Genomic DNA, 26,306 nt, shown 5'->3' on the forward strand with positions numbered 1-26,306 from the left:
CGAGGTTTTGATGTTCCGTGGCATAAAGTTTCTCAAAGTACTCCCTGAGGATCCTTTGAATTTCTGTAGTTTCTGTTGTAATGACCCCCTTTTCATTTCTGATTCGGTTTATTGGGGTTTTCTCTCTCCCTTTCTTTGTGAGTTTTGCTAGAGGCTTATCAATCTTGTTAATTTTCTCGAAGAACCAGCTCTTGGTTTCATTGATCTTTCGGATTGTTTTTTGGGTTTCCATCTCGTTAATCTCTGCTCTGAGTTTTATTATTTCCTTTCTCCTCTTCGGGTTGTGCTCCTTTTTTTTTTTGGTCCTTCTCCAATCTCTTAAGATGTGAGGTTAGGTTACTTATGTGTGCTCGCTCCTCCTTCCTGAGGAATGCTTGTAGAGCTATAAACTTTCCTCTTAACACAGCCTTTGCTGTGTCCCATAAGTTTTGGTAACTCGTGTTCTCATTTTCATTCGTTTCTAGGAATCTTTTGATTTCCTCTTTGATTTCCTGTCTAAGCCACTCGTTGTTCAATAGTGCACTGTTTAATTTCCAGGTGTTTGATTTAGTTTTCTGTTTTTGTGTGTGATTTACTTCTAATTTCAGCGCATTATGGTCTGAGAAGATTGTTGATACAATCTCTACCTTCTTAATTTTATGGAGGCATGTTTTGTGGCTCAGCATGTGGTCTATCTTGGAGAATGTTCCATGTACGCTTGAGAAGAATGTGTATTCAGCTTTTTGTGGATGAAGTGTCCTGTATATATCTACTAAGTCCCTTTCTTCCATTGTTTCCCTCAAATGAAGTATGTCCTTGCTACGCTTGAGTCTGGTTGATCTATCAAGAGGTGACAAAGCAGTGTTGAAGTCTCCCACTAGAATTGTGTTGCTATTGATGTCTTTTTCCAAATCTATGAGTAGTTGTTTTAAGTACTTTGCTGGTCTCTCATTAGGTGCATACACATTTATTATTGTAAGTTCTTCCTGTTATACAGATCCTTTGATCAATAAGAAATGGCTTTCACTGTCTCTTATGACCTTCCTCACTCTGAAATCGATGTGGTCTGATATTAGGATGGCTGCCCCAGCTTTTTTATGGGAGCTGTTTGCCTGTAGGATTGTTTTCCAGCCTTTGACTCTGAGTCTATCTTTGCTTTGACTATTGAGATGTGTTTCTTGCAGGCAGCAGAATGTTGGGTTCAATTTTCTAATCCATCCTGCCACTCTATGTCTTTTAATTGGTGCATTTAGCCCATTGACATTGAGAGAGATTATTGTTATGGGATTTTGTCCCATTGTTCTGTTGAAATTTGGTGTATTTGAGGGGCCTTTCTTGCCTTAAAGTAGCCCATTTAGTTGTTCTTGTAACCATGGTTTTGAGTCTATGAAGTTCCTGAGCTGATGTTTGTTTGTGAAACTGTGTGTTGTTCCTTCTATTACGAATGAGAGTCTCGCTGGGTAAAGTATTTTGGGGGAGGCATTTATTTCATTGAGTTTTTTCACTATGTCCCACCACTGTTTTCGGGCCATGAGGGTTTCATCAGAAAAATCAGCTGTGAATTTTAAGGATGCTCCTTTGTAAGAGATTTCTTTCTTCGATCTTGCTGCTTTCAGAATTTTGTCTCTGTCTAACTTTTGGTCATTTTGATCAGAATGTGTATTGGGGTATTTTTATTCGGATTTCTTCTAGCTGGTACCCTTCGGGCCTCCTGAATGTGGTCACAAGTTTTCTTCAGCTCTGGAAATGTTGTAGCAATGATGTCTTTGACAGTTTCTTCTTCATCAAGGTTTACTTCCTGTATCTCTGGGACTCCAATCATTCTTATGTTACCCCTCTTGGCTTCATCACGATCTTCTCTTGCCATCTGTTCCCGAATTGTGAGTCTCTTTTCCATTTTCTGCTCTTTTCTGGAGAGTCTCTGCACTTCATCTTCGAGCTCACTGATTCTGTTCTCAGCAGCTGTTACTCTGCTGCTGAGGCCTTCCACTGAGTTTTTCAATTCGCCTACGAGATTTTTCAGGTCTGACATTTCCGATTGCATTTTCCTCATTTCTGCCTTCAAATCCTCTTGTCTTCTATTGGCATTGCTTTCCATTGTTTCTTTTAATTCCCTAAGCATCCTAAGTAGCTCCTTTCTGAATTCCTTGTCAGAGAGGTTGTCTAACACTACAGTACTGTTGGTGTCATCTGGGCTAGACTCTTCAATAAGAAAGTGTGGTGGGCTTTTGCGTTGCTGTACCATTGTGAGAAGTGTGGTTTAGTCCTTCACGTTCACTGTTACTGTTCTGCTTGATATGCAGTGTGAGTTAAGATAGGCTTATGAGTTATTGGCTACTGTGTTTCTAGTGACTGAGCTAAACTAGAGAAGTTTCCATCTAAGAAGGTAGCTTATGGTTCCCATGGCATATGTAGTGGGAAAATATTTCGCGGCCACATTAGCAGCCGCGGCTCCGGAAAGAGTCCCTGGCACTGAGCGAGGAGTTGGGAACGTCTCCTGGTTGGAATGAGTAGCTGTTCAGCTTGGTTGCCCAGAGTTGGGCCTCCGTGCCCGTCCCGCACAGATCAGGGGAGAAAACTGACTTTCTAGGAGATGGAGCTAGCTGTGCATGCACAGAGAGGGTCCCAGGCCCTTGGGGGCGGGCTGTACCTGGTTGGAATAGGAGCCATTCAGCTTGGTTGCCCAGAGCTGGGCCTCCATGCCCGTCCCGTGCAGATCAGGACTCCCAACATCTTGAGAATTTCTTGCATCTATTTTTTAAAATGAGAGTTTTGTAGCATCATTTTCTCTATTTAAAAAAAAAGATGGAAAGACTATGCTGGATTGAAGAAACTTCTTTACTTTCTTAAAGTCCCTGACTGGTTCTGAAAATCAGGTCCCAGGACCCACCAGACATCTATTCAGTTCAAATATGAGCCCAAGAATATATGAACGTCATCAGACCTTGGAATGGCCCAGCACCTATTACTGATTGGCATAACACCAGAGACAATGACAAAAAAAATGAACACAGTGGTCCTAATAGAAGGCATTAAAGTCCAGAAGGATCCCCAGTGATATCAGACCTCTATAATTTGACTGAAAAGTCTTTAGGACAGGAGAGAGAGAGAGAGAGAGAGAGAGAGAGAACAACGGAAAAGGTGTTTGCCTTTCATCATGGGACTGATCTGTGTTGGATTCCTAGCACCGCACATGATTCTCTGAGCACTACTAGGATTAATCCCTGAGCATAAACCTAGGAGTAAACCCTGAGAGAACCACTGGACTTATTTTTCCCCAAGTCCAAAAAAAGTCTTTAGGACAAATATATCAGTGCTCAATGAACTGAGAATGACATTTGAACAGAGACTTAATAAACTTTAAGAGAGCCTGGTGCAAAAAAAAATGAAATAAAAAATTAAGTAATACAAGAGGAAGTCTCAGAAGCAATATGGTAGAGCCACAAAGAAAAATAGTGCACTCAAGTTTACAGTAAACAACTCCTGCAAGAAAGAAGAGGCAACAGAAAAAAGAATGAGAATAAATGAAGATAATATGAGATAGTGTTGATACCAAGAGAAAACCCCGCCAGAATCATAGGAATTCCAGAAGAAAAAAGAGGGAAGGGGAAAACAAACTAGTTGAAGAAGAACCACAAGAATTTCCTTAACTTGATGGGAGCACTGATCCAAGAGGCCCAAAAAGTGTCAACCAGAGTAAACCCAAACAAAAGACCATGACACTTGTAATCAGAATGGCAAGGACCAAAGACAGAGACAGACTCTGTACAGCTACAAGAGAAAAGCAAGCCCTATTATAGAAAGGATAAAACGTGAGTGTCACAGTAAAGGGCTGGAGCGATAGCACAGCAGTAGGGTGTTTGCCTTGCACGCAGCCAACATGGCCGACCCGAGTTCGATTCCTCCGCCCCTCTCGGAGAGCCCGGCAAGCTACCGAGAGTATCTCGCCCGCACGGCAGAGCCTGGCAAGCTCCCCGTGACGTATTCAATATGCCAAACACAGTAACAACAAAGTCTCCAATGGAGACGTTACTGGGCCCGCTCGAGCAAATCCACGAACAACGGGAGGGCCTTTACTTAATGAAATCTTAAAAGCAAGAAAAGAATATAATAACCATATGCAAAGTGTTACATGAACCATCACATAGGGCTATTGTTATCACTGGAGTTCATTTGTCCTACTGAGAACCCTTATGAACACACACACACACACACACAAACACACAGAATGAAAAGAACCTTAAACCAAGAATCTTCAACCCAGCAAGGTTGAAGAGTGGAAGGAGGGATAGAAACATTCTCAGACAAATAATGTCTGAGGGAAAAATCAGAATCTAATCCAGTTCTGGTGAGACACTGAAAGGTCAGATATAAAAAGGAAAACTAGAACAGCACAAGTAGCGAAATACTTCATGTAGACATTACAACAAATCCTTTCATAGCAATAATTTCCTTAAATGTCAATGGAGAAATTCTCTCATAAAACAACACAGAGTAGTAGGATAAAATAGGAAACAAAATCAAACCTTCAGTTTCTTACAGGAGACACACTTAAATGCTCATAATAAACACAAAGTCAGAGTCAAAGACTGGAAAACAATCATAAAGGCTAATGTTAGATAACACACCAGTGAGAACGGCTTATATAAAAAAAAAAGCCTAGAATTAACTAGTGTTCCCAGTTGGTGAAAAAGAAATCCTCATTTATTGCTGGTGGTAATTTCATCTGGTTTAATCTCTGTGGAAAGCAATATGAAGGTTTCTCAGAAATGTACGAATATAGTTCCCATTTGTCATTTTGAGCAACATCAATTTTTGGCCAAAATATAGTAACATCACTTCAAAAGAATATGTACACACCTATGTTCACTGCACACTTAGTACAGTAGCTAAAATATGGTAATAATCCAAACACAGATCAATGAATCAAGAGGTTATGAAGAGGTTATGGTACATCCATACAATGGAATATTATGCAGCATTAAGAAAGGCTGAAATAGACGATCTTGCTGCTGCTTTGTCATTCCAGGTGAGGCTTGCATCTGGTTCACATCACTGGGTCTAATCTAAGGCAGAGCCACAACCTTCTGGTTAGGGCCCGCTGCCACCACACCCACCTGGCCATAAAAATAGCCCACACCACAGCTCAAAAGCATGTGATAGATCTACTCAACAAATTACACACTGTTTGCAATTATTCTTTCTGTCATTTGATGAAGATGGACAGAGAAGAAAGACATCAACTCCAGCCTAATTCCAAGGGTCTAAATGCAAGGACTCTCACCCAACACAGCTAAAACACTGAAAAACCAGTGGAAAAAATATATAGAAGCCCACCAAGCTAAAAGAAAGAAAACAATATGGCAGACATAAACAACAACAGTAAATCCTCAGACAATGTCTTTAGGGATGCTATGGTGAGGATTTTCAACAAGTTTAATGAAACAATAGCACAGGCAGGCAGCAAAGCACAAGAAAGTATGAGTCAAAATGAAAAAAAACTACTACAGTTAGAAATGACAGAAAAAATATATATATATGGTCAGTGATATAAAAAAAGTTAACAAGTTCTGGATAGCAGAAACTGAGCAAAATATCAAGAAGCTTAGAAGGTGGAGACCCCTAGGAAACAGCAGAAGGTGGAAAAGAGTCTGAAAAGAAATGAACTATGAGGACTATGGAAATATGAGAACCATGGAATGAGTTCAAGAGGAACAATATAAGAATCATCAGAATCCTTGAAAGACAGGAAGGTAAATATAATGAAGAAACAACGGTTAAAGAAATCATATATAAGAACTTCCTACAGTTGAGAATTACAGGCCCCAAGATCCATATAAAAATAGACTCAACTAGAAGAACTCCAAGACACATTGTACTCAAAATGGCAAACTCCAAGATAGGGACAGAATACTGGAAGTGGCAAGATCAAAAAAGGAATTTACATGCAAAGGAAGTTCATAATACGTACAAAACACCTAACAAATGAAACACTGTAAACCAGAAAAGTATGGAGGGATGTAGTATAATTACCTCAATGAAATGAACACCTCACCAAGAATACTTTATCTAGCTAGATTATCATTTGGGTTTGAAAGAAAAATACAGAGATTCATCGACAGGCAACAATTCATAGCCTTGAAGCCAATTTTATAAGAAGCTTTAATGCTCTTAATAGAGATTCTCTAAAGGACAGAACAAACTTCCCAACCTGTAGACTGCAGATGGTATTCACCAGTGGTGTATATGCTGACACTCTACTAGATTAAGATAGCTGTTTACTCCTAGATTGCTGAAAAATTTTATACAACTTCAACAATGGATCAATATCTTATTTATATTGCTTAAAATCACTTAGTAATCAATCATTACACACCAAAAAAGGATAATTTTTGAAATAATGCAATTTGTCACAGCATGGATGAAATTACAGGTTATCATGCTGAATGAAGTCAGTCAGAAAAAAAGGGACAGATACTAAACGATCTCTCTCACATCTGTGTTACAGTACACAATCAGGGAGAAACTAATGAACAAAGACAATAGAAATAGAGTTGGTGCACAGAATCAATTGTGGGAGGGACCCTCGGCACACTGACGGTGGGAACTGGGCATTCTGGTGATGAGTGTGGTGTTGGAACAATGTGTGCATGAAACCCTTTATTACAGCATTGTGAGTCACAGTACCTCAATAAAATAGTTGTATGAAAAAAATAATTAAATTTTTAAGAACTTGCCAATAGTACACTTCTCTTGATACTAGAAGGCTCAAAGTCATTAGAAGTTGCTATTCTGAACTCTCATGCTCATGTCCTCACCTTTCTAGACCTTGACTAGAGGCGTATGAAATTCTTCCTCAGTATACCCCTTTCTCCATCTCCTCCTAATTCTTTGCTCTGTATAGAATTACTTCTGGCTATAATTTTTTTATTTTTTTAATCCACCTCTCAAAGTCCCTGGACCACCAACCACAAATTCTCATTCTTCTGATTTGCATTCTCCTTTGAATTATTCTTTAATCACCTTCTTTTCATATTGAGTTGTGTATGGATCTTAGAGTCAAAACTACATTTGAATTGTTAGAGGGCAATCTATGATCCAGTGTTACAAACTAAATATGACTAGTAATGCTTGGGAACAAATAGGTGCACAAACTCATATACTTAAATGTAATCTTTTTGTTATTAAGAGTAAAGAAGGAGGGGTTGGAGCAATAGCACAGTGGGTAGGGCATTTGCCTTGCACACAAGTCAAGCCGGGTTTGATCCCCAGCATCACGTATGGTCCCCTGAGCACCTCCAGGGCTAATTCCTGAGTGCAGAGCCAGGAGTAGCCCCTGTGCATCACCAGGTGTGACCCAAAAAGCCAAAAAAAAGAATAAAGAAGGAATAAGGGAAAGAAACAAGAACCTTTTTCCATTAGATATCCCATCTTAATTACTTTCATGTTGTTTCTCTTTGAATTTGACTTCTGAACCCAAAATCAGAGTCAAAATCCAAGGATCTGAGGACAAATAGTTTAGTTGAGTGGTGATAAGCAAAAAGTACCAGCAACAGAGTAAGGCAATGAGCTGGGAACAAGAAAGAAAAGGACCTCAGATAGAGAAGGGAGCACCAAATAAAGGGTGTTGGGAGGATCCTCCCAGAATGGGAGAAGCATGCTGAAAGTAGACTATAAACCAAACATGATTGCCACTCAATGCCTCTTTTGCAAACCACAATACCCAAAAGGAGAGGGAGAACAAAAGGGAATGCCCTGCCACAGAGGCAGGGTGGGATGGGGGAGATGGAGGGTGGGAGGGAGACTGGGATTCGTGGAGGTGGGAAATGGGCACTGGTGAAGGGATAGGTATTTGATCATTGTATAATTGAAACCCAAGCACAAAAATTTGTAAGTCTACGACTGTACCTCATGGTGTCTCACTAATAAAAATTAAAAATTAAAAAATAAAAATAAAAATAAAGAAAAAAAAAGAAAGAAGACAGCAAAAGATAATCTATCATGCTGATTTCCATGGTGGGCAGCTTCAGCTCAGGTCTATAGGAGTATCCTGGAGGTATCACGCAGAACAATCCCTTAAGTGGTCCCAATCAAGAGGTGAGGACAGTAAGTGGATATTTATCAGCAAATTTCCATCTGTTGTTGGTTGAATGTTGCTTTGGGGCATATGATCTCAGTGGAAGGCATGCTTCCTACCAGACAAATACCTTCCCCCAGCAAAAAAAAAGAAGTCTTTGGATAGCATTCTTTAGAATTCTAAAAGACTGGATCAGGCCTTTGCTATAAACAAGAGAAACTCACCTCTTCCATGACTCAATATGTCTCCTCTAGAAGAAAAGAGAAGCTTGCTCCCCCCCACTTTTTGGCGTGTCCAAAGTCAAATATTTTTCTAATTATCTTTTAGTCCCACTGAGTCCCATTACAGTTCTAGATGCAGACATCATTGTGCTTTTGCAAAATATTGAAGGGTACCAAGAGTCTGGGTTCATTAATTGTTTGGCCATAAAAAAAGCAAGAGGTCTGCAATTTTTTATTAAGATTGTAAAATGTGCCAATTACAAGCTAGATGAGATTCCCACTTGCCTTTATGGCACTACTTCTCCAGGCATTTAATGTGCTCCCTCTGGGCTCTGCTTAGCATTTCGACTACAGTGCTGAGAAGCAAAAGGGTGTAGGGGGAGAGGAGGCAAATGCTAGAAATCTGAATCATGTTTGTTAAAAGCTATTATACATGCAGAGGAAGGAGAGGAAGGAGGCCTCCTTCCTCTGCAGGTGGTGCTTTAAAAGCAATCCTGAGAAGCTCTTTGATGGCTTCTGGAATGAAGACCAGGATGGAACACAGCCTTGGGGAGACATTTAGTCATGAGAAACTTTAGCTGTTGATAAAATAAAATTATCATTGTGCCGTAGTACAGGTATAACAAGACCAACTTCCAGTTCAGGCTGGATAATTAGACTTGGAGAAAGGTAAGATTTAGGACTTCATGCAACAAGCTGTCAGTCCATGACTTCCCTCTGTCCCTTTTCCTGTTTCCAATGCTTTTTTATGAAACTGTGTTCCATGGTTCTTTGGGACATGTAGAGTTAAAGTTCTACTCAAGAACAAAGGTTCTTAAACATTAGCTATGTCTTAATCATCTGGAAGTTTTATTGAAGCACTATGACTGAACCCCATGCACAGAATTTCTGATTCAAAAATTTTGGAGTGAATTCTTATCACTGGGAAGTTCCTGGGAGATGCTGGTCCAGAGATCCAACTATAGGAATGACTGTTCTAGAAAGACAGTGTCTGAGAAATAGCACTTCAAGCCCACCAGAAGTCAGGCTGGTCTGTAAACTATAAGCAATATCAACACTCCAATGGCTGGGCCTTGGCTCCAAACTCAACTCCAGATGAAACAATCAGATCTGCCCATTCCTGGGTCTCTAATCTCACAATATTTATAAAAGGCTCCATCAAAGTTCCTACCCACACTCAATGCCATGCTCGCTTCTCCAGTTAATAGCTAATCCTTAGAACCTTGATGCACTGTTATCATTCAAGCTTTCATTCCATCTAGGAATGAGATAACAATAATAGTATAGAAATAACAATTCTTACAGATGAGAAAAAGGACAAAGAGTTCAGGAAGCTATAGGGAAGGCCATGTACCAGAACTAGTTGAATGTGATGAATTGTAAGCCTGGAGTCCTCTATCACCTCGTTCAAAGTCTTGGCTAAATAATCTCCTGATGGCAAGTTTTGCTCTGGTGACTCACCATTTGCACCACCACGAAAAAAAAATTGCCTGTAAGAATTAAAGATCAATATTTTGGTTTGAATATCTCTCAGATACAAAAGGTATCAACTACAAGTGGATTTTGCTGCAAAAGGAGAGAATGAAACCCTTGTATCTGCCGTTATGCACAATCCAAGGAAGCCACCAACCTGCTTCCTGTTGCCACTGTTGACCAAGGACTTGGAGGCACATCTTGGACTCCAGTACTTTCCCCTAACCATAGATGACAGGTCAGGATGCACAGAGACAATGTTTCCAAAGGAAAGACACAATGGTGAGGAGAAAAGATGCCTTTTGAGTTCAAGGTTGGCCATTTACTTACTAAATGAATGACAGCTCTTAAGTTCAGTGACTTCACCAACCGTATTGCTAATACTACCTCCATTTCACTGGGAGTTGATTGTAATTGTGGTAAACCACACTCTGTTACAGGCTGGGCATAATATTAGTCCGTTGTCTCCAGTATCTTACTATGAACTATTGACATTTGTGAAGACATTTGAAAACACAGAGCCGGGTTAGAAAGATAGTGCTGTGGTTAAGGTATTTGTCTTGCCCACAGTTGACATGAGTTCAATCTGGTTCCCCTCAGAAGTGCCAGGAGTGACCCTTGAGCACAAAGCCATAATTAAAATCTGAGCACTGCTGGGTATGGCCCAACACCCTCTCCACAACACCCCCTCCCCACTACAACCGTCAAAAAAGGCAACAAAAACACAGAGACTCCTTCCTTGGTATTAATTTGATCCTTGTTCTCAGTCTGGACTTGGTCCCTGGGCTTTTTGCAGACCATGGTGAATTTCTGAGCCTGAATAGTTACCAAGTCCCAACCAATAACACACGCAAGGGGTCCCAGTCAAAACATGATTTGGGGAAAAATGAATGATCTCATAGCTAATAATCATCAAAATGCTGAAAGTCCCAAACCTTGTGAAACTGTAACTTTAAAAATGTGAAGTGTTTATTAAAAAATATACACACTCCAAAGAAAGTAATGGCATGAAGGTATTTTCATGCCTCTGCCTGGTCTCATAAGAACTGAGGTGGCAGATGGTAGCTTGGACCAGGTCTGTGACAGGGCAATTCAGGGAAAGACTGAATTGTCAAGTTGTTTGGATGGGAAAGTGGCTGCAGTTCTGCCCTGACTCCTCTGCTGAGAGCGCAGGAAATTTCCCAAATAATGACTGGGATTTTTCATAGGCGGACTTCACAGCCTTAGTACACACCTTGCCCCCGAAACCTATTAAGGCTGTAAATCTCCCAAGAAAGACTGCATCCCACCCCACACCTGCCATTCTGATCTTGTCTTATCACCCTTCTGTGACCACTTTGACAGGATCTGAACCAAAGGTGAGGCCAGCACAGAGTGGATGCTAAATGCCAGGAGTATCAGCCCAGGGCTCTACCTGATCCAGCAGGTGAAATGTGACCAAAAAGGCTGCTCTGAGAATACATCACAACTGCTTCTTAGTTACCAGGCAACAGAGGAGTGTCCAGAACAATGGGGACTGAGGGGTTGGGGTGGGGTGTGGATAGGCAGGTCCAGCTTTGTAGGACAGCAGCTTCTCCCTAGCCCAGCACCTTGCTGCTGTGTAGCAAGGCACGTCCAGCCTTGTGAGTTTCCAGTTCTCTACAAGAGAACCAAGAAATGTGATTTTCTTTTTTGAGTGACAACTCTCAATTTTTATCACTGGAAACAAAATTAGGCATTAGTTAGGGCATATGAGTAGCCCTTAACCTCAGGAACTACATGATCCCCTGAGCTTCACCAGATACAGTCTTGAAGACCCCTGGGCACTGGAAAGTGTGGCTCTGGAGACCCCCAGCGGTGCATGGAGTGGCCCAAATATGCCTGTCACTACAGGGTCCAGTCAGCATCATATCATTGGATTCTTGCTTTGACCTGCTGACAGGGTTGGCCAAGAATCACTGGTGATACCCCAATACCACCTCAGCACTTCTTGAGAATGCCCCCCACCAAAAAAAAACTGGAAAAAAATTAAACCTAAATTTAAAAAAACAAACAGGAAAAGGACTCTATTGGGGGGAGACAGAAAAAGAGAGAAATGTGATTCGTAGGTGACATCTGCAGATTTGGGACTCTTTAGACTCTTATGTTTAGTCAGAAGCTTATTTTATCCTTGGAGTAATCTCGAGGTTGCATATGATGTAGTAATCTGTAGATGAGAAATCTGACATTCCCAGTCTATGAAACTTGCTCCAAATGAGCCTGAGATCAAAGGCCTAAGTTTCTATCAGATGAGGAAGCAATGGCTTCTGAGCCTACTTCTGAGCTGGGGGGCCATGTTTACACACATGAAAAAATGTGGGTTTCCTTGGTAAAGGATCCGTGAGGTTCATCTTCTCAGAGGCCCCAGACTCACCAGCCCAGAATGGGGAGCTTAGAGAAGAAGGTAGCCAGGTTGTAAGAAACATGAAAAGGTGCTCCATTTCCTTGGAGTTGGGGCAACATACGTGAAAGCAATGGATTTGTCTTCAAGGCTGTGTTACAAGAGTCCAAGTGCTTGTGGCAGGGACAGTGATGGCACATTTAATGGGTAGGAGCTTCTTGGCTCATGGTCTTGGTGACTGATAAAGCTCATCAGACCCAAATGTGTCACTCACCTTCTCAATCTCTGTACAACACCCTCCAAGGTGCCCTGATAGAGCCCGGTTGTTTGTATATTGAAGGCAGATTCCAGTTAGGGTTTTACTGAGTCCTTTTATGATATCCTACCCTTCTTGCAAAACAGTTTTCAGTCATAATCGGGAATCTCATAATAATCAATCAGAAAAGAAGTGTAGAGATAGTAAATGTTTCTATTATTGAGTAGACTCCAACCAGTAAAATAAATTCTAAAATTAAGTATTTCATTATAACTAGGGAAAATTAATTAATATTTTTCCAATGTCTTCATGCAAGTTCTTAAAAAAGAACTACCCACTTCCTCACAGTAATGAAATAAATGGTAGTTCTTTTTTCCTGAGCCTTATCTTCTACAAATGTCCATCATTCATCAAAATGTGTCTCCTTGTGTTAAATAGAACAGCCAGCGTTGTCTTCACTTACATTTCAAGTAAGACAGTTCTTTCATTCATTTTAATTTGGGAAATCTTCTTTCACTCAGAGCAGCAGTGAATAAATCACTGGCGAAAGTCTTAAAGAGAAATTTGACAGATTCACAAAAGTTCTATTTAACAATAAATGGACAGAAATGACAATATTTCCTCCCTTTGTTCTTCAGGCTTCATCTCAGTGGTTTTCAAATGTCTCTGAAGTTGTAACCTTCACATGGAAATATTTTCACCTGAAAGTTCCTGGACCAGAGAAAACTCAATGAACTGGAGCACATGGTTGGACTATAGGGAGCTCAGGTTCTATTCTATGTCTGCCTGGCACCACATGGTCCCTAGAGCACCACCAGATGTAGTCCAAAAAAACCAAGGAAATTTTTCCAAAAAACCCTTCTAACGTTGTAATTCATTTAGTTAAAATATTCCAAGGTTGTCCCCTGAATGTCTCTACTGAATTTAGAGGCAAATGACTGGACAGAAATCAGGATCTTTGATCCTTGCTATAGTGATTAGTTTTAGTAATTAGTGCTTGTTGAAAATGATCAAGGCATGCGAAAGTCACCCTGAGTTCCTTTGGCAACAAGACCTCAGCACCTTTTCCCCTTACTCATGGCATGTATCTTTACAACCTGAGTTTACTTCCTATATAATTGACCATTTCCATACTTTCTGTACTTGTCACTCTGTCCACAGCCTTCTCTACAATGTGCGCTGAACTTTAAGATATAATTTTAAAGGTAGGTGCTTCAGAATACATGATTCAGAGCTTATTTTGTTTGAAAATATCTTTGGATCTTTTTAATTTACCTTTACCTTTTTAATTATAGTAAGAAAAATTGCATTCAGCTGCTGATTTATTTCGAGTCTCCCATGTTAGTTAGCCCAGGGCTTGGAGACATGGGCTACATCAAAGTGAGCTCAAACTGGTGAGTTAGTGTCAATTCACTTTTGAAATAAACATGGGTAGCTGAGTCCTTGTGTGTTTAAGGCCAATTGTAGAGTTTAGGACCTGAAGCTTCCACAAATATCCAAACTCAACAAGGGCTGGAGAGAGAGGATAGATGGAAAGGTCACTCAAGTGGTGGAATTGGTGGTGAGTTTCCAAAGAAAAACGCTCCCTGGGCACTCAAGGAACTATGGCGATGGACAGATGAACGAAGGACAGGGGGAATGGAGAAACTTGGCCTGGGCCCCAGGCTGGTCTATAGACAGTCTATTTCTCTCTCCTCCCTGATAGTCCAATCTCTCCCCTACTGCACAATCATAGTTGTAGTTTTGATCATAATTCCAGTCATCATAGTTCCATCGTCCTAGTCTCCTCATAGACCTCAAAGTCCTCTCTTTCATTATATCTTTTTCTTTGTCTCCACATAGTCTCATAATCCTCTACTTCCAATCATCATTGTCATCTAGTTCTCTTCCTAGTCCCACAGTCTCCAAAGTCTGTGTTCTCCTCCTTCAGTCTTCAATGTCTAGTCCCCTCTTACCCCTTGCAGCATAGTTATATAGAAATCATGAAGGGTGGGGATACACAAAGGTGGGGTTGAAAATTATCACAACAAAAAACAAAGGGAAAGCCACTCCTTCAGGCGTTTAACTCAAGGAAAAAATCTCATTTGAGGAGATTACTCCAGATTACTAGGAGATCCGCTCAAGGGCAGGATTCCATCCAGAATGTATTGCTTTCTCCTTTCCTCAACCAGTAATCCATTTAAACAATCATAGTAAAGTTTACTTCTTATGATATTTCTAGTCATTTTGTATGAACACAGTATGAGATATATTAAACTTAAAGGTTGGCTCTTCCTAGGGATATCTCGCTATATATTCTAGGCCATAGTCCTCAGGCCAGATTAATCTTTCCTAATCCCAGAAGGGGCCTTATTCAGTTACTTATTTTTGGATCATGACAGAGTTTGTCCATGACCGTGCTCTCTACTTATAATTAAGTATTATGGTGCTTGGTCCATTTTGATGCCAGGGTAGATCACAGCTTACCCTGGGTCCATCCAGTCCCTTGTTGGGACCCTGCTCTTGGGGTACTAGGTTCTAAGGGGAACTGAGGCTTAAGTCAAGTAAATATGGATTCCCAGGTAAAGGTAAAGGTAAAGGCCCTCCCGTTGATCGTCGATTTGCTCGAGCGGGCCCAGTAACGTCTCCATTGGAGACTTTGTTGTTACTGTGTCTGGCAGGAGTAAATATTATTTTAGAGTCAATTAACTCTCATGTTACAAAGCATAAGCGTAGCATGAACTGTCTTCCTGTGTCTATGCAAAAAGGACATTGCTAAATAAACCATGCAAATGACATAAAGAAAAAAGAAAAGCAATATAGGATTATTAGTGCTTGATGGAATTGGGTGTGTCTCCAATTCCATCAAGACCTCCGGTTCCAGCCACAGCCATGCTTAAGACCACTCTCCACATGTTCAGACGAGCCTCACGCATGAAGGAACTGGCAGAAGAACCCAGGTGTGTGGGACCCGGGGCATAGATCTCCAAGCCTGCTCGGATTGGGACTGGGGCCTCCTCCACCCAGATCCCCCATCTTCCAGTATGTAGGCGTTACACCCACCAACTGCCCCGGCGCTGTGTAATCCCATCAATGGCCAAGACCCAGAGATTATAAAACCCTGCTTCCGGAATAGAACAACTCAGAGTCTCCTGCCTCCGCACCTGGCTGTCCTCACCAGGGCCCCTTGGAGGAGGGTGGGTTGAGTTTCCTTCCCCACCCCGAGCAGAGCTTCGGCAGCTGAAGACCTCCGGTTCCAGCCACAGCCATGCTTAAGGCCACTCTCCACATGCTCGGATGAGCCTCACGCAAGAAGGAACTGGCAGAGGAACCCAGGTGTGTGGGACCTGGGGCATAGATCTCCAAGCCTGCTCGGTTTGGGACTGGGGCCTCCTCCACCCAGATCCCCATCTTCCAGTATGTAGGCATTACACCCACCAACTGCTCCCCATGCCATGTAATCCCATCAACAGCCAAGACCCAGAGACTATAAAACCCTGCTGCTGGAAGTGCACAGCCACATTTGCAGCCACACAACATCTTATAATCTAATTCTTACTCTGGAGAACCTGGCAGGCTACCAAAAGTATCCTGCCCACACGGCAGAGTCTGGCAAACTCCCCGTGGCATATTCAATATGCCAAAAACCAGTAACAATGATGGGTCTCATTCTCCTGACCCTGAAAGATCCTCAAATATGGCACTTTGTAAAATCTCAGGGCTAGGACAAAGGAGACGTTACTGAGGCCTGCTCGAGGCAATTGATGAACAACAGGATGACAGTGACCCAATGACACAGTTGCACTGTTGTGGGAGCTGCTCGATAAACCTGAGCTCCCTGTGGGAGGAGCAAGAACAACCCAATGTTATGTAACAATTGGTGTGGGAACACTGAAAGCCTCTGAAGACTGTATTATGAAAAACTGTGTTCATAATACAGGTGTATTATGTATTTCTTACACACATTAGTGTTGAAAGTGTTAATTTTTTTTTTAAATTAAAAAAAGATAGCGGAAGCTCAAGGTATAGATCAGTGATTGAGGCCCTAGGTTCAACCTCATCACCAACAGGGAGAAAAAAGTAGAATGATTGAAGGACAAAGGAATGGTAGATGAATTAAGATATGGTAGAGGGACTGGAGAGAGAGTTCAATGGGATGAGTACATATCTTGCCTGCAATATTCCCAGGTTTGACCCTTGCTACCATGTGGTTCCCCAGGTCTCACTGGGACCTATCCCTGAATACAGAGCCAAGAATTGCCCCTGAGCACCACCGGATGTGCCTCCCTTCCCCCTAAAAAGTAGTGTAAAGGGCAAGTAGGGTAAAATATGAATGGTAGACTTGAAGCCATGGGTATAATTCTTCTAGAGTTTTCTGAATCATCTGATTTTTTTTCTTGAATCTGTGCTGGTTTTTGACTCAGCTGATGTTACTCTGCTGCTGACTGTTGAGACCTTCCACACGTTTTTATATTATCTAACAAACTTTTTAAAAAAATTTTTGGGCCATACCTGCACATGCTCTGGCCTTACTCCTGGTTTTATGCTCAGGAGTCACTCCTGGTGGGGTTTGGAAGACCATATTGGGTTCCAGGGATCAAACCCAGGTCAGTTGTGTGAAGCCTCCTACCCACTGTGCTGTCTCTCCAGCCCCAAATTCTTAAGTTCTATTACTTCTGATTGTAGTTTGATTGTAGTTTTCCCATTGCCTTGCTCATATTTGCTTGTACCTGTACTATTGTTTCTTTGAGTTCATTAAACATCCTTATCATGGTATCTCTAAAGGCATTAACTGAGAGATTATAGAGCTGGTTGGGAGTCTCCTGGGATATTGTCTTCACTCATTAAGCCTGGAGGATTTCTCTGCATCTGCATCTTTCCCCTTATATCTGCTGTGGTTTAGGAGTAAATCTTCATAGTTTATCTCTCCTCCCTCATTTCTCTAAGAGATTCAGGTGAGTGTTGCTCTTTTCCTTCTCTGCTGAGCCTAAATCAACACATTTTTGCTGTTCTGTGTTCATTGTTTGAATCCTGGGAGCAAATTACAGGGCTATTTTAAACTTCACTGGCCCTGCCTCTGCTATGGCTATAATTTGGGGCTCTATGGTTTCTTACTACCACCATAGTCTTTCAATACCCCTCCCACCCCGACCCACAACCCCTGAGGTTGACATGTGGCTGGAGCTAGAGATGAGTGACTGTTGGCACAGGGTTTCTGAAGGCATCCAGGGCTCTACCCGAGTGGTTCTTGTGAACCTGTCAAATGATTCACTCTGCAGGCAAAGATACATATGCCCACCAGTGGGCATGATCCCTCAGAATGTAAGGGCTCAGCTGCTCTGGGAGACAGGTCAGAAAGATCAAGACATAGACACAAGAAGTGAAAACGGGGGATTGGGATCTCTGTGCAGGGTGTAACCAGAAATCACGAATATACAGGTACACTCAATGCAATGAGATGTTTGAATATCTTAATAATCAAACATTTGAGAAAATAGCAGAGAAAGCAAGGACTTTAATATGCACATAATTCATATCAAGTATTTACTGTAGATATTAAGTAATTCTAGAGCAGGGAAGCATCAAAAGAGAAAACTGTGGCTAGAGAGTCAGCCACCTGCCCAAGGTATCCAGCTAGCTGGTGCCACCAGGCCTCCCACTGTGGGCACAGAGTACTCTGTAATGTCCCATTTAGGAACTGGTTAGCCTCAGATGAAAATCACTGATACCAAATGAATTCTAGAAGGAGGGTTTTTTTTTTAACTCTGCCAAATGATATTATCTTCTCTACCTACCCAAGCAATTAGTTCAAACACTATTTGTTAAAATTTGTAGACACTGGGAGTAGGGGAAAAAATGAAGCAGTATTTTATTTTAAGCAACTTAATTAACATCTTTAGATACTTATCTATTTATTGCATTATTCTAAAGTGTTTTTGCAAGGCCCAACTGCTTTGTCAGAGCAGAGAGAAATGCAATTATTAATCCTGGCTCTCATAACCACTGCACAAAGCAGTAAGTGCTTAAGACCTTCACCCATACATTCTAGGAGAAGTTTCCTATCAACATTCCTCAAAGACAAGCAACCGGAGGGGTAAAATATTCCAATGAATCATCTGGAGCTATTATCTGTCTCCTTTCAGAGTTTCTGAGTCACTACCTAAAAGCAGATTCAACTTCAGTTGAATTTGAGGAGAGGGTAGAGGGCTACAGTGAAATATTTTTCTTCTCTCTTTAGAGAGTCCTGCTTCCTTAATTGCTCTATCCTGGCACTAATTCCGCCCATTACCCTTCAAGGATAGAGAAGCCATTAAATAAGAAGCATGTGTGCAGATAATGTATTCTAACTTTTCCAAGGCAGTGCTTGGTGCTAGAGATGGCTGGTTAAAATCACTGAAGCAGATGCAACAGACAAATCTGAGAAAATTATCCTTGGTTCCCCCAGATTGGGAAGCAACTCCGGAGACCCCTGGCAGATGTGGGAGGCCAGAGCTGCAGCGTGGGGAGAAGTTGGAAGAGAGCCTGGCACACAGGCTGGATCCAGGAAAGCAACTCTGTCTCTCTTACCGCTCCACGGCCAGGTTTGTGGTGGCTCACAACTTGCTCGTGAACCCTCAGCGGCATCCAGGATTAGGGTATGGCGGAGTCTCAGAACACTGTCTTACACTGTGGGTGCAGGAACTCATGGGCGAAGCCCCGCCCTGTGGGCGTGAAAACTGATGGGGAGGCCTACCAAAAAAATAATTGTGAAAATAAGAGCTTTTTAAGACCCTTATTTCAACTATTTTTTCATTTATTTTATTTTATTTGTTTTTACAGTTGTAGATTTACAATTTTTTGTGCTTTGGTTTCAATTATACAATGATCAGATACCCATCCCTCCACCAGTGCCCATTTTCCACCACCATGGATAATATCCCTCCCACCCCATCCCCCCATCCCCCCTGTCTCTGTGGCAGGGCAATCCCCTGTGTTCTCTCTCTCCTTTTGGGTGTTGTGGTCTGCAAAAGAGGCATTGAGTGGCAAACATGTTCAGTCCATAGTCTACTTTCGACATGCATCTCCCCTCCTGGGAGGATCCTCCAAACATCCTTTATTTGGTCCTCCCTTCTCTATCTGAACTGCCCTTTCCTCTAGGATACCCGGCTGGCCTCTAAGTTATGGAGTAATCCTCCTGGTGCTGATCTCAGCTATTCATGGGTATTAATCTCATACTTTGTTACTTTATATCCCCCAGATGAATGCAATCTTTCTATGTCTATCCCTCTCTTTCTGACTCATTTCGCTTAGCATACTTTCCATATTTTACCACTTGTATGTAAATTTCATGACTTCATCTTTTCTAAGAGCTACATAGTACTCCATTGTGTAGATGTACCAAAGTTTCTTTAACCAGTCATCTGTTCTTGGGCATTCAGGTTTCTTCCAGTTTCTGGCTATTGTAAAGAGTGCTGCAATGAATAAACAAGTGCAGATGTCACTTCGACTATACATTTTTGCCAATCTGGGATATATTCCCAGGAGTGGTATTGCTGGGTCAAATAGGAGCTCAATTTCTAATTTTTTGAGAATCGTCCATACTGTTTTCCAGAAGGGCTGAACCAGTGGACATTCCCACCAACAGTGAAGGAGTGTCCCTTTCTCACCACATCCACGCCAGCATCGGTTGCTTTTGTTCTTTTGAATGTGGGCCAGTCTCTGAGGTGTGAGATGGTATCTCATTGTGGTTTTGATCTGCATCTCCCTGATGATTAATGATGTAGAGCATTTTCTCATGTGCTTTTTTGCCATTCGATTTCTTCTTTGAGAAAGTTTCTGTTCATTTCATTGCCCCATTTTTGGATGGGGTTGGATGTTTTCTTCTTGTGGAGTTTAACCAGTATTTTGTATATCCCGGATATCAACCCCTTGTCAGATGTGTATTCGGTGAATATGCTTTCCCATTCTGTAGACTGTCTTTGTATTTTGGTCACTGTTTCTTTGGAGGTGCAGAAGCTTCTTAGTTTAAGATAGTCCCATTTATCTATCTCTGTTTTCACTTGCTCGGCCAGTGGCGTGGCATCTTTGAAGATACCATTAGCTTCAATGTCATGGAGGGTTTTGCCAACTTTATCTTCAATGTACCTTATGGTTTCTGGTCTGATGTTGAGGTCTTTAATCCATTTTGATCTTACTTTTGTACATGGTGTTAGGCAGAGTTCTGAGCCTATTTTTTTGCATGTAGCCGTCCAGTGATGCCAACACAATTTATTAAAGAGGCTTTCCTTACTCCACTTCACATTACTTGCACCTTTATCAAAGATTAGATGAGCATATGCTTGAGGGGAGATGTCAGTGTATTCAACCCTGTTCCATTGGTCTGCAGTTCTGCCTTTGTTCCAGTACCATGCTGTTTTAATTATTACTGCTTTGTAGTACAGTTTGAAGTTCGGGAGGTTGATTCCTCCCATTTTCTTTTTCCCAAGAATTGCTTTAGCTATTCGTGGGGGCTTATTGTTCCATATAAATTTCAGGAGTGTTTGCTCCATTTCTTTGAAGAATGTCATGGGTATCCTTATAGGGATTGCATTGAATTTATACAATGCTTTCGGTAGTATTGCCATTTTGACAATGTTAAGTCTCCCGACCCATGAGCAGGGGATATCTTTCCATTTCCACATGTCCTCTTTTATTTCCTGAAGTAGCGTTTTGTAGTTTTCTTTGTACAGGTCCTTTACTTCCTTAGTTAAGCTGATTCCTAGGTATTTGATTTTCTGGGGCACAATTGTGAACGGGATTGTTTTTTTCATGTTGCTTTCTTCTCTCTCACTGTTTGCGTATAGGAAAGCTATGGACTTTTGGGTATTGATTTTATAGCCTGCAACTTTACTATACGAGTCTATTGTTTCTAGGAGTTTTTTGGTGGAAGTTATTGGGTTCTCTAAGTATAGTATCATATCATCTGCGAATAGTGAGAGCTTGATTTCTTCCTTTCCTACCTGCATGCCTTTAATATCTTTTTTCCTGCCTAATCGCTATTGCAAGTACTTCCAGTAATATATTGAACAGCAGTGGAGAGAGTGGGCATCCCTGTCTCGTCCCTGATCTTAGAGGGAAGGCTCTCAGTTTTTCCCCATTGAGGATGATGCTTGCTGTAGGCTTGTGGTAGATGGCTTTAATTATGTTGAGGAAGGTCCCCTCTATACCCATTTTGGCTAGGGTTTTCATCATAAAGGGGTGCTGGATCTTATCAAATGCTTTCTCTGCATCTATTGATATGATCATATGCTTTTTATCTTTACTTTTGTTGATATGGTGGATTATGTTGATTGATTTCCGAATGTTAAACCATCCTTGCATCCCTGGGATGAATCCTACTTGGTCATGGTGTATGATCTTTTTGATGAGTAGTTGGATTCTATTTGCTAGTAGTTTGTTGAGGATCTTTGCATCTGTGTTCATCAGGGATATCGGCCTGTAATTCTCTTTCTTTGTGGTATCTCTGTCTGCTTTTGGTATCAGTGTGATATTTGCTTCGTAGAAACTGTTCGGAAGTGTTTTTGATATTTCAATTTCGTGGAAAAGCTTAAAGAGGATTGGGAGTAAGTCCTCTTTAAAGATTTGGAAGAATTCACTAGTGAATCCATCCGGGCCAGGACTTTTGTGCTTGGGGAGACTTTTTATTACCATTTCAATTTTCTTGATGGTGATAGGTCTATTTAGGTATTCCAGGTCTTCTTGGTTCAGCCTTGGGAGTCTGTAGGAGTCTAGGAATTTATCCATTTCCTCGAGGTTTTGATGTTCCGTGGCATAAAGCTTCTCAAAGTACTCCCTGAGGATCCTCTGAATTTCTGTGGTTTCTGTTGTAATGACCCCCTTTTCATTTCTGATTCGGTTTATTAGGGTTTTCTCTCTCCCTTTCTTTGTGAGTTTTGCTAGAGGCTTATCAATCTTGTTAATTTTCTCAAAGAACCAGCTTTTGGTTTCATTGATCTTTCGGATTGTTTTTTGGGTTTCCATCTCGTTAATCTCTGCTCTGAGTTTTATTATTTCCTTTCTCCTCTTCGGGTTGTGCTCCTTTTTTTTTTTGGTCCTTCTCCAATCTCTTAAGATGTGAGGTTAGGTTACTTATGTGTGCTCGCTCCTCCTTCCTGAGGAATGCTTGTAGAGCTATAAACTTTCCTCTTAACACAGCCTTTGCTGTGTCCCATAAGTTTTGGTAACTCGTGTTCTCATTTTCATTCGTTTCTAGGAATCTTTTGATTTCCTCTTTGATTTCCTGTCTAAGCCACTCGTTGTTCAATAGTGCACTGTTTAATTTCCAGGTGTTTGATTTAGTTTTCTGTTTTTGTGTGTGATTTACTTCTAATTTCAGCGCATTATGGTCTGAGAAGATTGTTGATACAATCTCTACCTTCTTAATTTTATGGAGGCATGTTTTGTGGCTCAGCATGTGGTCTATCTTGGAGAATGTTCCATGTACGCTTGAGAAGAATGTGTATTCAGCTTTTTGTGGATGAAGTGTCCTGTATATATCTACTAAGTCCCTTTCTTCCATTGTTTCCCTCAAATGAAGTATGTCCTTGCTACGCTTGAGTCTGGTTGATCTATCAAGAGGTGACAAAGCAGTGTTGAAGTCTCCCACTAGAATTGTGTTGCTATTGATGTCTTTTTCCAAATCTATGAGTAGTTGTTTTAAGTACTTTGCTGGTCTCTCATTAGGTGCATATACATTTATTATTGTAAGTTCTTCCTGTTGTACAGATCCTTTGATCAATAAGAAATGGCCTTCACTGTCTCTTATGACCTTCCTCACTCTGAAATCGATGTGGTCTGATATTAGGATGGCTACCCCAGCTTTTTTATGGGAGCTGTTTGCCTGTAGGATTGTTTTCCAGCCTTTGACTCTGAGTCTGTGTTTGCTTTGACTATTGAGATGCGTTTCTTGCAGGCAGCAGAATGTTGGATTCAATTTTCTAATCCATCCTGCCACTCCATGTCTTTTAATTGGTGCGTTTAGCCCATTGACATTGAGAGAGATTATTGTTATGGGATTTTGTCCCATTGTTCTGTTGAAATTTGGTGTATTTGAGGGGCCTTTCTTGCCTTAAAGTAGCCCATTTAGTTGTTCTTGTAACCATGGTTTTGAGTCTATGAAGTTCCTGAGCTGATGTTTGTTTGTGAAACTGTGTGTTGTTCCTTCTATTACGAATGAGAGTCTCGCTGGGTAAAGTATTTTGGGGGAGGCATTTATTTCATTGAGTTTTTTCACTATGTCCCACCACTGTTTTCGGGCCATGAGGGTTTCATCAGAAAAATCAGCTGTGAATTTTAAGGATGCTCCTTTGTAAGAGATTTCTTTCTTCGATCTTGCTGCTTTCAGAATTTTGTCTCTGTCTAAGGTTTTGGTCATTTTGATCAGAATGTGTCTTGGGGTATTTTTATTCGGATTTCTTCTAGCTGGTACCCTTCGGGCCTCCTGAATGTGGTCACAAGTTTTCTTCAGCTCTGGAAATGTTGTAGCAATGATGTCTTTGATAGTTTCTTCTTCATCAAGGTTTTCTTCCTGTCCTTCTGGGACTCCAATAATTCTTATGTTACCCCTCTTGGCTTCATCACGATCTTCTCTTGCCATCTGTTCCCGAATTGTGAGTCTCTTTTCCATTTTCTGCTCTTTTCTGGAGAGTCTCTGCACTTCATCTTCGAGCTCACTGATTCTGTTCTCAGCCGCTCTTACTCTGCTGCTGAGGCCTTCCACTGAGCTTTTCAATTTGCCTACGAGATTTTTCAGGTCTGACATTTCTTATTGCATTTTTCTCATTTCTGCCTTCAGATCCTCTTATCTTCTATTGGCATTGCTTTCCATTGTTTCTTTTAATTCCCTAAGCATCCTAAGTAGCTCCTTTCTGAATTCCTTGTCAGAGAGGTTGTCTAACACTACAGTACTGTTGGTGTCATCTGGGCTAGACTCTTCAATATGAAAGTTTGGTGGGCTTTTGCGTTGCTTTACCATTGTGAGAGGTGTGGTTTAGTCCTTCACGTTCACTGTTACTATTCTGCTTGATATGCAGTGTGAGTTAAGATAGGCTTATGAGTTATTGGCTACTGTGTTTCTAGTGGCTGAGCTAAAATAGAGACGTTTCCATCTAAGAAGTTAGCTTATGGTTCCTATGGCATGCGTAGTGGGAAAATATTTCGTGGCCGCGTTAGCGGCCGCGGCTCCGGAAAGAGTCCCTGGCACTGGCAAGGAGTTGGGAACGTCTCCTGTTTGGAATTGGAGCCGTTCAGCTTTGTTGCCCAGAGCTGGGCCTCTGTGCCCGTCCCACGCAGATCAGGGGTTGAAAACCGGCTTTCTAGGGGCTGGTTCTAGCTGCGCATGCCCAGAGAGGGACCCAGGCCCTTGGGGGCGGGCTGTACCTGTTGGAATTGGAGCCGTTCAGCTTTGTTGCCCAGAGCTGGGCCTCTGTGCCCGTCCCACGCAGATCAGGGGTTGAAAACTGGCTTTCTAGGGGCTGGTTCTAGCTGCGCATGCCCAGAGAGGGACCCAGGCCCTTGGGGGCGGGCTGTACCTGTTGGAATTGGAGCCGTTCAGCTTTGTTGCCCAGAGCTGGGCCTCTGTGCCCGTCCCACGCAGATCAGGGGTTGAAAACCGGCTTTCTAGGGGCTGGTTCTAGCTGCGCATGCCCAGAGAGGGACCCAGGCCCTTGGGGGCGGGCTGTACCTGTTGGAATTGGAGCCGTTCAGCTTTGTTGCCCAGAGCTGGGCCTCTGTGCCCGTCCCACGCAGATCAGGGGTTGAAAACCGGCTTTCTAGGGGCTGGTTCTAGCTGCGCATGCCCCTTATTTCAATTATTGAGGATAAGGTAGATACTCATTATTTTTGTTCTGACGTATGCACGACTACTCATAATGTTTATTGCAAAAATCAATGCAAAAAAGAAAGATGGATAATGATATGGAAAATCATTTCTATTTCATTCTACCATGGTTCCTTTGACACCTGATGGTTTCAAAAGCAAATGAAAATTTAATTGTGAGAAAAGCATATGCTCATTTTAATTGTTACCTATGTAAAATATTTCAAAAATTTACTTGTGAGATAGTGAACATTTCTTCTATATATAGCACTATAATTTTTTGGGGGGTCACATCCAGCGATGCTCAGGGGTTATTCCTGGCTCTGCACTCAGGAATTACTCTTGGCGGTGCTTGGAGGACCATGTGGGATGCTGGAGATCGAACCCAGGTCGGCCACATGTAAGGCAAATGCCTTACTCACTGTACTATGTCTCCAGTCCCAGCACTATAATTTTAAATTGATGGGATGTTAAAGTTTGAAATTGAGAAATACTCGAAAACAATATTAATTTTTAATGGATTTTAATATAACAATTTGTGGGAAAAGGGGGTGGGGTGGGAAGGGAATTGTGGAGAATGGAGCTGATAGATGCTCTTGCCTTTTGAGCATCAAGGTGAAAGCCTGTTTATAATTGCAAAAGCAAACAAACTCGTAAATGCCCACATGTGTTCACAATTTTGCATGCTCAATGCAGCTTGAGTTGAGTATCTCTTAAAAAGGACCTAGTTAATGAAGGGATGTGAATAGGACTGAAGAGCCTCAGCTGGCTTGCAGCTTTGTAAGTGAATGAAAAGAGCATAGCCAAAGAGGGGCTGCCCCCACAAAGAAAGGAATTTACTTACTCTTCTGGTCTCCCCATCCAGTTCTCCATGTTTACTTACTCTATGTTCATTCCAAAAGAATGCATACCTGTGTACTCTCTGGAGTGCATATAAATTGCGATTCTACTTACACAAAACTCAAAAGTTAAAATGGACCCAGCAATACCACTTCTGGGAATATATCCTTGGAACATTGGTGGTAGAGAATGAGCACTGGTGGAAGGATGGGTACTTGAACATTGTTTGACAGAAATATATTCACAAATCTTTGTGAGTCTGGAACTGTGTCTCATGGTGACTCATT

Source organism: Sorex fumeus, unplaced genomic scaffold (genome assembly GCF_029834395.1).
Source record: "Sorex fumeus unplaced genomic scaffold, SorFum_2.1 ptg000072l, whole genome shotgun sequence".
In the NCBI taxonomy this organism is placed as follows: domain Eukaryota; kingdom Metazoa; phylum Chordata; class Mammalia; order Eulipotyphla; family Soricidae; genus Sorex; species Sorex fumeus.